This window comes from Emydura macquarii, unplaced genomic scaffold (assembly GCF_026122565.2).
Source record: "Emydura macquarii macquarii isolate MOO-44397 ecotype Brisbane River unplaced genomic scaffold, CSIRO-AGI_Emac_v2 contig_2205, whole genome shotgun sequence".
NCBI classification, from domain to species: Eukaryota; Metazoa; Chordata; order Testudines; family Chelidae; genus Emydura; species Emydura macquarii.
The window spans coordinates 38698794-38704124 of NW_027132342.1; the positions used below are offsets into that span (position 1 = coordinate 38698794).

The following is a 5331-nucleotide window of genomic DNA, read 5'->3' on the forward strand; positions in this document are numbered from 1 at the left end:
TGTGAGCACAAAAATCCCTCCAGTGGAGGTCCAAGGAGGAGGTCTCAAATATCATCAGGGCAAAGCCCATTCAAAGCTTTATAAACCATTGAAACTAATTTTATACTGAATTTGCCACTTCATAGAAAGCCAATGTGAAGAGTGAAAAGCAGGCTGAATGTCATCAATAGCACAGGAGCAGTTGTGCTGTTGTATTCTGAATGATGTGTAAGCAGCAGATATAGGATGACCAGGGGACTTGATTTTATAGGGACAATCCCGATATTCAGAGCTTTTTCTTATATAGGCACCTATTATGCCCCACCCCCTGTCCCAATTTTTCACAGTTACTATCTGGTCACCCTAAGTGGATCAGCCTTGTTGAGAGGGAATTACAAAATCAAGCCTCAAAAGCACATAGTTGTCATCAGATTTTGAGAAGATAAATAAGGGTGCAATCTGCACAAATTGTGTAGCTGAAACCCCCATTTCCAAGCTACATCCGACACAGCTTTCCAGGGATAGGGCACAGTCAAAAATGATATCAAGATTTTTAACCTGATTCACAACCTCCAAACAAGTCCCCATAAGCAGAAGACACAAAGGAAGAGTGAATCATCTCATAAAAATGGTCCCAGTCCAAAACCAACATTTCTGTCTTCCCAGGAGTGACCTTAGAACCTCTTAATGCCATCTATCAAGAGATTACAGGAGTCTTACAGGAATCTCTTTCTTGGCTTGTACATTCTGACTCACCAAAGAACGTCCTGTGAAGTGTCAAATGAAAACTGGTGTCACACTGGTCATCAATAGCATTGTGAAACATATGTACAGATATTATAGAAGGAGTTAGGACTATATTGTGGTAGAGTGGCCTTCGTGCTCCCATGGGCCAAGCGCTTTTTCAGCATGGTGGGCACAAAATGGCCACCCAGGGCTCCCACCAGTCTTAAGATGGCAGCCATCTCACTTCTGCCCCATCTCCTTTTAGGCCTTCACAGGCCAAGCAGTGCCCTCAGGACTTTAGGTTCTAAGGTTGGGGTAGGGGGTGTCCAAGCCCACCCTCTTCTTCAGACACCAGCCCAGAGACCCTGGTTGACAGCAGTGGCTGGCTGGCTGGCTGGCTGGCTGCTGCAATAAGGCACTGTGTAAAGCCTTCTCTCTGGGCTGCTTCCCTACCCTGGTCTTCATTGGGGCTCAGTAGCCACTCCAACAGGCAAGCCCCTTGCTTGTCTCTGTCTCCTACCACTCACAGTTTTCTGCTTCTTCTGCCAAACTCCAAGAGCACCCTGCCTGCCTGACAGGGAGCTTATATCTGCTCCCAGGCAGTGCTTAATGGGCCTCAGTGACTCTGGCCTCAGCTCACCCTAATCAGTCTCAGCTGGCTCTGGCCTCAGCTGGCCCTAATCAGCCTGGAGGAAGCCTTGGGCAGCTGATAGGGGAACAGGGCCTTGTTCATTCTTAGGCTAACGCCCGCCCACCTCCTGGTTTGTAAATAGATCACCCTCCCGTAGCCCCTGTCACAATATGCTGAAACTATGTTCTTAAAGTCTGTATATCAAGGTATTAGTCACTAGCAATGGTGAAAAACAGGTTTTCTGCCAGGCAGGAGATGTCTATCCAGCAATCTATTTAAATGTAAATTGAATATTGTCTTATTCACAATAGGTCCCCTATCACCAGTCTGAACTGAATGCAAATGAAAGATTGTAAGAAAGAACTTCAGACAGAAACTAACAGGAAGGGAAATGCAGTGAGGGAAGACAGCTTTATCTTGAGATGCACTTCAAAGGCTTGCTTGACTATATTTGCAGAGCAGAGGAGACACCCCCCATCTCTCACCTAGGAAGTAGGAGAGAGGTTTTTCTTCATGAAAAAGGGGCCTCAACCAGGCGTGGGTGAAATGCTGGCAAGAAATTTGGGCGAGATAAGCTTCTTTAGACAGAAGAGTAACTTGTTCAGTTTGATTTCTGGAAAGCATGCTATGATTTGGTTTTACGTATAACCATTTGTTTCCAGTATCCTTACTTATGATCTCCTGAATCTCTAGTCTTTGATGATAAAACTCATTTTGTTTTCACAGTAAATGTGTCTCAGTGCTGTGGGGTTAAGCAAAGTGACGGTCTTGATTTGAATCGTACAAGCTGGTGTGCACTGTTCCTAGCAGGCCTGGTAATTCTGCGAGTATCCTTTAGATAAGGGGATGGTCACTGCATGGAATGCTCCAAGTATTTGGGAATTGGTATATGCCTGTTGCTACTAGAGTGAGTGAGGCCTGCAAAAGCCTGGAAGGCAGTGCTTGTGTTGCCAGAAACTGGTGGTTTCAGGGAGCTGATCCACAGCAGACAGAGACAAGACTATTTCCCACTAACAGCAGGTGTTGGTGAGGTGCCTCACAATGCTGGGTATCCTTGGGGAGCATCACACTAGGGTTGAGGACCAGATAGCTCTGATATATCCAACTGGCAGTACCATTCAGGTATTCCTCCAGAAATGAGACCAAACTGCATGAGGAGACCCTATTTAACCAGAAAATTTGTATCCCACACATTAAAAACATCAAACCATTAGAACTGTGTGAATAGTGTGACTCCAGCTGTAAGCAATTAAATGGCAGAAATAGTTAGTCACTGTCAGTCTGACTGTACTGGAACAACAAACCTGGTGGTGTTTTATGCCTCTTTGAGCTGAATATGAATGGTAAAATGTCCTGTGGCATTTTTTGGAAAGATAATAATAAAATATTAGGATTGGACGGGACCTCAGGAGGCCATCTAGTCCAATCCCCTGCTCAAAGCAGGAGCAACCCCAACTAAATCATCCCAGCCAGGGCTTTGTCAAGTCGGACCTTAAAAACTTCTAAGGATGGAGATTCCACCACCTCCCTTGGTAACCCATTCCAGTGCTTCCCCATCCTCCTGTGAAAAACCTTTTCCTAATATCCAACCTAGACCTTCCCTACCGCACCTTGAGACCATTGCTCCTTGTTGTGTCATCTGCCACAACTGAGAACAGTCTAGGATGCTCTTTGGAAACCGCCACCCCTTCAGGCAGTTAAAGGCTGCTATCAAATCCTCGCACACTGTTCTCTTTTGCAGACTAAATAAGTCCAGTTCTTTCAGCCTCTCCTCATAAGTCCTGTGCCCCAGCCCCCTAATCTCTATGTTGCCTTCCACTGGACTCTCTTTAATTTGTCCACATCCTTCCTGTAGTGTGGGGCCCAAACTGAACACAATACTCCAGAAGTGGCCTCACCAGTACTGAACAGAGGGGAATAATCACTTTCTTCGATCTGCTGGCAATGCTCCTACTAATGAAGCCCAATATACCATTAGCCTTCTTTGCAACAAAGGCTCATTGTTGACTCATATCTAGCTTCTTGTCCACTGTAATCCCCACATCCTTTTCTGCAGAACTGCTGCTTAGCCATTCGGTCCCCAGTCTGTAGCAGTGCATGGGATTCTTCCATCCTAAGTGCAGGACTCTGCACTTGTCCTTGTTGAACCTCCTCAGATTTCTTTTGGCCCAATTTGTCTAGGTCACTCTGTTTCCTATCACTACCCTCCAGCATATTTACCACTCCCCCTACCTTAGTGTCATTTGTGAACTTGATGAGGGTGCAATCCACCCCATCATCCAGACCATTAATAAATATGTTGAACAAAAATAGCCCAAGGACCAACTGCTGGGGCACTCCACTTGATATTGGAATTCAAGCTGTCGACAACTATCTGTTGAGCCCAATTATCTAGCCAGCTTTCTAACCACCTTATCGGCCAACACACACTTCTTTAACTTGCTGTCAAGAATACTGTGGGAGACTGTATCAATAGCTTTGCTAAAGTCCAGGTATATCACACCCACTGCTTTCCCCACATCCACAGAGCCAGTCATCTCATCACAGAAGGCAATCAGGTTGGTCAGGCATGACTTGCCCTTGGTGAATCCATGTTGACTGTTCCTGATCACCTTCCTCTCCTCCAAGTGCTTATCTCGCACAATGGATTCCTTGAGGACCTGCTCCATGATTTTTCCAGGGACTGAGGTGAGGCTGACTGGGATCATACTTCTTCCTTTCCTTTCCTTTCATTCCCAGGATCATCCTTCTTCCTTTTTTTTAGAGATGGGTACTATATTTGCCTTCTGCAATCATTTGGGGCCTCCCCAATTGCCATGAGTTTTCAATGGCTCTGCAATCACATCAGCCAACTTCCTCAGCATCCTCAGATGCATTGCATCCGGCCCTATGGACTTGTGCCTGTCTAGCTTTTCTAAATATCCTGAACCTGTTCTTTCACCATTGAGGGCTGCTCACCTCCTTCCCATACTGTGCTGCTCAGTGTAGAAGTCTGGGAGCTGACCTGGTCTGTGAAGACAGAGGCAAAAAAAGCATTGAGTACTTCCACATTATCTGACAGTAGGTTGCCTCCCTCATTCTGTAAGCGGCCCACACTTTCCCCTGACCTTCTTGTTGCTAACATACCTGTAGAAACCCTTCTTGTTACCCTTCACGTCCCTTACTAGCTGTAACTACAACTGTGCTTTGGACTTTCACATTTCAACTCTGCATGCTCGAGGAGTATTTTTATACTCTTCCCTAGTCATCTGTCCAAGCTTCCACGTCTTATAAGCTTCCTTTTTGTGTTTAAGCTCACCGAAGATTTATCTGTTGAACCAATCTGGTCCCCTGCCATATTTGCTATTCTTTCTGCATCCATGCACGTACACCTAAGGTAACTAGCCGGTTGCCCTACTTTTTCAGTATGAATCAGAAGGCATCCCCTGTTGCATCCTCCTCCTTGTGCTTCCTCCTGGTATCCCACTTCCCCACTTACCTCCAGGCTTAAGTCTCCATCCTCCGCTGAACCTAGTTTAAAGCCCTCCTTACTGGGTTGGCAAGCCTGTCTGCAAATATGCTCTTCCTTCTTTTCATTAGGTGGATCCCATTTCTACCTAGCAATCCTTCTTGAAAAAACATCCCATGGTTGAAGAATCCAAGGCCCTCTTTCTGACATCACCTGCATAACCAGACATTTATTTCCACAATTTGATGGTCCCTAGCTGGGCCTTTTCCTTCAACAGGAAGAATGGACGAGAACACCACTTGTACCTCAAACTCCTTTATCCTTATTCCCAGAGCCACATAGTCTGCAGTGATCTGCTCAAGGTCATTCTTGGTAGTACCATTGGTGCCCACATGGAGAAGTAGGATGGAATCTATACAAGAATTGAGTTATAATTATTGTAGCTATTCAAACATTTGATTGTACACCAGGGGCCTGATCCAATGCTTGTCAATGAAAATATTGACTTCCATTAACTTCAGTGGAGCTGGATCATCCCCAAGAGTGT

At 45.6% G+C, this 5331-nt stretch overlaps 1 long non-coding RNA gene across 1 annotated transcript; it reads right to left on the reverse strand.

Moving 5' to 3' along the window:
* Nucleotides 1-529: 529 nt before the first annotated feature.
* LOC137160561 (uncharacterized) lies at nucleotides 530-1265 on the reverse strand. Its single transcript, XR_010921932.1, has 2 exons — nucleotides 1233-1265; nucleotides 530-746 (listed from the first exon to the last, which is right to left on the reverse strand). It is a non-coding gene; the product is annotated as an uncharacterized lncRNA (long non-coding RNA).
* Between the last annotated feature and the right edge of the window lie 4066 nt (nucleotides 1266-5331).